At 45.2% G+C, this 7,249-nt stretch overlaps 1 non-coding gene across 1 annotated transcript; it reads right to left on the reverse strand.

Moving 5' to 3' along the window:
* Positions 1–576: 576 nt before the first annotated feature.
* trnal-uag (transfer RNA leucine (anticodon UAG)) lies at positions 577–659 on the reverse strand. Its single transcript has one exon. It is a non-coding gene; the product is annotated as a tRNA-Leu (tRNA).
* Between the last annotated feature and the right edge of the window lie 6,590 nt (positions 660–7,249).

Here is a 7,249-nt window from a genome sequence, read left to right on the forward strand (position 1 = left end):
TGCACCTTTCGTTGACTGTGTCATTGACATTTTCTGGATAGAGAGAAACTATTTCCGCTGGTTGGGGATTCTAGGACTTGGGGGCACAGTCTAAAAATTAGAGCCAGATCTTTCAGGAGTGAGATTAGAAAACACTTCGACACACAAAGGGTGGAAGAAGTTTGGAACATTTTTCCCCTAACGGCAATTGATGTTTGCTTAATTGCAATTTTTAAATCTGAGATCGATAGCTTTTTGCCAACGGAAGGTATTAAGGGATATGTGCCAAAGGCAGGTATATGGAGTGAGATCACAGGTCAACTACGATCTTATCAAATGGCGTAGCGGACTCGAGGGGCTGAATGGCCGACTCCTGTTCCTGTGGTACATTTCCCCGAGTGTCTGTTCTCTCCATAGTTGTTTGCCTTGTGTTTAAAGCATATTTTCGTTTAAAGCTCGGTTTCGGGATGAGCCGGTGGGCGGCAATACGTGCCGTGGATCGAGACCTTGTTGCTTTTTGCGGGAAGAGCAAATCAACTGGGCCGAAAAATCAACCGCAGCTCCAGCAACAAATAAAATAGGAGTCAAAATAACTGATGTCAGAAGTGGGATTCGAACCCACGCCTCCAAAGGAGACTGCGACCTAAACGCAGCGCCTTAGACCGCTCGGCCATCCTGACTTACAAATGGCTTTTTCACTCGCCACCCTTTCCACATTGAGACCCCCCCGGAGAAAGTTTCACTCACTCCAGTGCTTGGTAAGATAAGTGCTGCTGGAAAGGCTCGGTGAGCGGGATGCCACCTCCCCGGGTTTTCCTGAGCCTATTGTACTTTATTCCTATTTAATCACGGGAATATCCGCAATCAGGAGCTAAAAATAATTAAAAGCTGAATCACAGAGAAAGGGAAATCCATATTACATCTGATAAACTAACCAACAGCGCTACCTGGTGGTCTAGTGGTTAGGATTCGGCGCTTTCACCGTCGTGGCCCGGGTTCGAATTCCCGGTCAGGGAAGCAACTTTTGAACACTTGTTGTATTCATCGCATGAACTGACTCAAAGTCTGTGGGAAGAAAAAAAAACAATCATTGTTTTCATCACCATTAATTAACCGATAACGTTATTTTGCAGAATGAAAGGCTACTGAGGGAAGTTGGAAAACTTTAATAATTTCTTTTGTGCGATGAACTTTTTATCCCTTCTCATTTTACACACTGTATTTTTAAGGGCTCGGTTTAAAATGTTCAATGCTCGTGAGACCACGAATTTGTGTTAAATTTAACAGGACCGGCTCTTTCACAGAGAAAAAATAAATTTGCCCCAACATAATGTTTCTGATCAGGATTGAACCAGGGACTTTCCACGTATAAAGCAAACGTGATAACTGCTACACTGCAGGAACCTCTGTTTGGGTTGTCAGCCAGAAGTTCGAATGACTGCATTGATTCTCTTTCATAACTATTCAATTGATCGAAGTTGCACAATTCACAAAAGAAAAATGTTCATTTCAAAGTTATTAAACTCCCAAATGTGGCCTGCCTTGTTTGGACAGGGGTTGACCCAGACGTCACAGCCTCAACAAAGCATATTCTCAACATTTCCATTGGGAACAGGAGGAGGCCATTCAGCCCCTTGAACCTGTTCCGCCCTTCAATTAGATCAGAGATGATCTGTAACTGAAATCCATTAACCTGCCTTTGCTCCCTGTCCCTCGATACCCTTACCCAACAAAACTCTATCGATCTCAGTCTTGAAAGCTTCAATTGACTCCCAGCATCCACAGCCTTTTGGGGGACAGCGTTCCAGACTTCTTCTGCCGTTTGTGTAAAAAAGTGCTTCCTGTTTTCGAACCTGAATGGCATGGTTCGAATTTTTTAAGGTTATGTCCACCTCGTTCTTGATTCCCCAGAAGAAATTGATTCTCTCTCTCTATTCTATCGAATCATTTGAACATGTTAAACACCTCGCTCAGACCGCCCCTCAATCTTCTGTACTCGAGGGAATACGAGCCCAGTCTATGCAGCCTGTCCTCATAATTTAACCTTTTTAGCCCCGGTAACATTCTGGTGAATCTGCTCTGCACCCCCTCCAAGGCCAATCTATCCTTCCTGAGGTGCAGTGTCCAAAACTGACCGCAGTTACTCCAGACTCAGCCTAACCAAAGCTTTATATAACTGGAACATAACTTCCACTTCATTATATTCCAGCCCCCTGAGATAAAGGCTAACATTCCGTTAGCCTTTTAAATTATTTTTGGACCCGCCCGTTTGCTTTCACTGATTTATGTGAATGAACCGTTAATTCTCTCTGCTTCTCCACAGTTCCGAGCTTCTTACCATTTGGAAAATACCCTGACCATTGTCCAAAGTGGATTACCCCACATTGAACTCCATCTGCCATAGTTTTGCCCACTCACTTAATCTATCAATGTCCCTTTGCAACTTTCCACTCGCATCCACACTACTTACTGTACCACCTAACTTAGTGTCATCAGCAAACTTGGATATACGACTCTCTGTTCCTTCATCTAAGTCATTGATAAATATAGTGACAAGCTGAGACCCCAGTTACAGATCCCTGGGGGACACCACTTGTCCCATGCTGCCAATTGGAGTATGTACCCATTATCCCTACTCTCTGTCTCCTATCTCCGAACCAATTCTCTACCCATGTCAATACATTGCCTCAAGTTCCATGCGCTTTCATTTTTTCCAACGGTCTCTTGTGTGGAACCTTATCAAATGCCTGTCGGAGTTCCATATTAATAATACCAGAGGAACATAGGAACAGGAGTAGGCCATTCGGCCCCTCGTGCCTGCTCCGCCATTTGATAAGATCTGTGATCTAACTCCATATACCCGCCTTTGGCCCATATCCCTTAATACATTTCATTGCCAAAAAGCTATCTATCTCAGATCTAAATTTAGCAATTGAGCTAGTATCAATTGCCGTTTGTAGAAGAGAGTTCCAAACTTCTACCACCCTTTGTTTGTAGAAATGTTTTCTAATCTCGCTCCTGAAAGGTCCGGCTCTAGTTTTTAGTCAAAATGGTGGCAAGTTCGCCGGACATTTTGGACAAAATTGCTGTAAGCACGGCGGCCATCTTGGACAAAATGGCGGCAAGTCCTTCACGGCTGTTCGACAGGAACAGAAGGAGGCCATTGAGCTCCTCAAGCCTCTTATATGGAAACTGAAGGCCATTCAGCCTCTGAAGGCTGTTACACGGGAAAAGGAGGAGGCCATTCAGCCCCTCCAGCCCGTTTCATTGTTACTGGAGGCCGATCATTCCCTCAAGCCTGTTACATAGAATCAGGAGGAGGCCATTCAGCCCTTCGAGCCTGTTATACAGCTACTGTAGGCCAATCAACCCCTCAAGCCTGTCAAATATCAAAAGGAAGAGGTCATTCAGCCCCTCGATCCTGTTATCTTTGAACTGAAGGCCATTCAGCCCTTTGAGCCTGTTATACAGGAACTAGACGCCATTCAACCCTTCAAGCCTGTCAGATAGCAACAGGAGGATGCCATTCAGCACCTGGAGCACCTTACACCAGATCTGGTGGACAATCAGCTCCTCAAGCCTGTTACATAGGAACAGGAGGAGGCCACTCAGCCCCTCGAGCGTGTTATACCGGAACTGAAGGCCATTCAGCACCTCGATCCTATTACACTGGAACAGGACTCGGCCATTAAGCCCCTCGAGCTTGTTGCACTGAGAACAGGAGGAGGCCATTTTGCCATTCGAGACTGTTATACAGGATCTGGACGCCAATAAGCCCCTCGCGCATGTTACCAAGGAACAAGAGGAGTCCATTCAGCCTCTCGAGCATGTTACATAGGAACAAGAGAAGTCCATTCAGCCCCTCGAGCATGTTACATAGGAACAAGAGAAGTCCATTCAGCTACACGAACCTGTTGCATAGGAACAGGAGTAGACAATTCAGTTCCTCAACCTGTTCCGCCATTCAATTAGATCATGGCTGATCTGTATCTTAACTCCATCTATCCGCCTTGGTTCCAGAATCCTTAATACCCTTGCCGAACAAAAATCGATCAATGTCCGTTTTGAAATTTCGTATTGACCCACCGCCTCAACTGACTTTTGTGGGAGAGAGTTCCAGATTCCCACGACCCTTTGTGTGAAGAAGTGCTTCCAGACATCACCCTGAACGGCCGAGCTCTAATTTTAAGGTTGTGCCCCCTTGTTCTGGACTCTCCCCACCAGAGGAAGTAGTTTCTCGTGATCGACCCAATCAACTCCCTTATTCATCATAAAACAGCTCAATTAGATCACCCCTTAATCTCCGATATTCAGGGGACCTGAACGCAGCTCCTTAGACCGCTCTAGCTGACTGACAAATGTCTCGTTCACTCGCCATCCTTTCCACACTGAGACCCCCCCGGAGAAAGTTTCACTCACTCCAGTGCTTGGTAAGATAAATGCTGCTGGAAAGGCTCGGTGAACGGGATGCCACCTCCCCGGGTTTTCCTGAGCCTATTGTGCATTATTCCTATTTAATCTCGGCAATATCCGCAATCAGGAGCTAAACAGAATAAAAAGCTGAATCACAGAGAAAGGGAAATCCACGTTACACCTGATAATCATGCAAACAGCGTTCCCTGGTGGTCCAGTGGTTAGGATTCGGCGCTCTCATTGCCGCGGCGCGGGTTGGATTCCAAGTCAGAGAAGCAACTTTTGAACACTTGTGATATTAATCGCATGAACTTACTCAAACTCTATGGGAAGGAAAAAAAACAATCATTGTTTTCATCACCATTAATTAACCGATAACGTTATTTTGCAGAATGAAAGGCAACTGAGGGAAGTTGGAAAACTTTAATAATTTCTTTTGTGCGATGAACTTTTTATCCCTTCTCATTTTACACACTGTATTTTTAAGGGCTCGGTTTAAAATGTTCAGTGCTCGTGAGACCACGAATTTGTGTTAAATTTAACAGGACCGGCTATTTCACAGAGAAAAAATAAATTTGCCCAACATAATGTTTCTGCCTGGGATTGAACCAGGGACCTTTCACGTGGAAAGAAAACATGACAACCGCAACACGAAAGAAACTTCTGCTCTAATCGTCAGCCAGAAGTTCGAATGACTGCATTGACTCTCTTTCATAACTATTCAATTGATCGAAGTTGCACGAATCACAAAAGAAAAATGTTCATTTCAAAGTTATTAAACTCCCAAATGTGACCTGCCTTGTTTGGACAGGGGTTGACCCTGACGTCACAGCCTCAACAAAACGTATTCTCAACATTTCGATTGGGAACAGGAGGAGGCCATTCAGCCCCTTGAACCTGTTCCACCCTTCAATTAGATCAGAGATGATCTGGACCTCAAATCCATTTACCCGCCTTTGCTCCATATCCCTCGATACCCTTACCCAACAAAACTCTATCGATCTCTGTCTTGAAAGCTTCAATTGACCCCCAGCATCCACAGCCTTTTGGGGGACAGAGTTTCAGACTTCTACTGCCCTTTGTGTGAAAAAGTGCTCCCTGATTTCGAATCTGAATGGCATGGTTCTAATTTTAAGGTTTTTCCCCCCTCGTTCTTGATTCCCCAGAGGAAATTGATTCTCTCTCTCTATTCTATCGAATCATTTAAACATGTTAAACACTTCGCTCAGACCGACACTCAATCTTCTGTACTCGAGCGAATATGAGCCCAGTCTCTGCAGCCTGTCCTCATAATTTAACCTTCTTAGCCCCGGTAACATTCTGGTGAATCTGCTGTGCACCCCCTCCAAGGCCAATCTATCCTTCCTGAGGTGCAGTGTCCAAAACTGAACGCAGTTACTCCAGACGCAGTCCAACCAGAGCTTTATATAACTGGAACATAACTTCCACTTCTTTATATTCCAGCCCCCTGAGATAAAGGCTAACACTCCGTTTTTGCACCCATCCGTTAGCTTTTACTGATTTATGGAAATGAACCGTTAATTCTCTCTGCTTCTCCACAGTTCCTAGCTTCTTACCTTTTGGATAATACCCTGACCATAGGTACAAAGTGGATTACCCCAAATTGAACTCCATCTGCCATAGTTTTGCCCACTCACTTAATCTATCAATGTCCCTTTGCAACTTTCCACTCGCATCCACACTACTTACTGTACCACCTAACTTCGTGTCATCAGCAAACTTGGATATACGACTCTCTGTTCCTTCATCTAAGTCAATGATAAATATGGTGACAGCTGAGACCCTAGTTACAGATCCCTGGGGGACACCACTAGTCGCATCCTGCCAATTGGAGTATGTACCCATTATCCCTACTCTCTGTCTCCCATCTCCGAACCAATTCTCTACACATGTCAATACATTGCCTCAAGTTCCATGCGCTTTCATTTTTGCCAAAAGTCTCTTGTGTGGAACCTTATCAAATGCCTGTCGGAATTCCATATAAATAATATCGTAGGAACATCGGAACAGGAGTAGGCCATTCAGCCCCTCGTCCCTGCTCCGCCATTTGATAAGATTATGGCTGATCTGTGATCTAACTCAATATATTCGCCTTTGGCCCATATCCCTTAAATCATTTGATTGCCAAAAAGCTATCTATCTCAGATCTGAATTTAGCAATTGAGCTGGTATCAATTGCCGTTTCTGGAAGAGAGTTTCAAACTTCTACCACCCTTTGTGTGGAGAAATGTTTTCTAATCTCGATCCTGAAAGGTCCGGCTCTAATTTTTAGACAAAATGGTGGCAAGTTCGCCCGACATCTTGGACAAAATGGCGGCAAGTGAGGCGATCATCTTGGACAAAATGGCAGCAAGCCCTTCACGGGTGTTCGACAGGAATAGAAGGAGGCCATTGAGCTCCTCAAGCCTCTTATATGGGAACTGAAGGCCATTCAGCCTCTGAAGGCTGTTGCACAGGAAAAGGAGTTGGCCATTCAGCCCCTCAAGCCCGTTACATCGTTACTGGAGGCCGATCATCTCCTCAAGCGTGTTACAAAAAGTCAGGAGGAGGCCATTCAGCCCTTCGAGCCTATTATACAGGAACTTGAGGCCAATCAACCCCTCAAGCCTGTCAAATAGCAAAAAGAGGAGGCCATTCAACCCCTCGAGCCGGTTATCTGGGAATTGAAGGCCATTGAGCACTTCGAGCATGTTATACAAGAACTGGACGCCAATCAACCCTTCAAGCCTGTCAGATAGCAACAGGAGGAGGCCATTCAGCCCCTCGAGCCCTCCACACCAGATCTGGTGGCCAATCAGCCCCTCAAGCCTGTTACATAGGAACAGGAGGAGGCCAC

The sequence above is a fragment of the Heptranchias perlo genome, unplaced genomic scaffold (assembly GCF_035084215.1).
Source record: "Heptranchias perlo isolate sHepPer1 unplaced genomic scaffold, sHepPer1.hap1 HAP1_SCAFFOLD_47, whole genome shotgun sequence".
Classification (NCBI taxonomy): Eukaryota; Metazoa; Chordata; class Chondrichthyes; order Hexanchiformes; family Hexanchidae; genus Heptranchias; species Heptranchias perlo.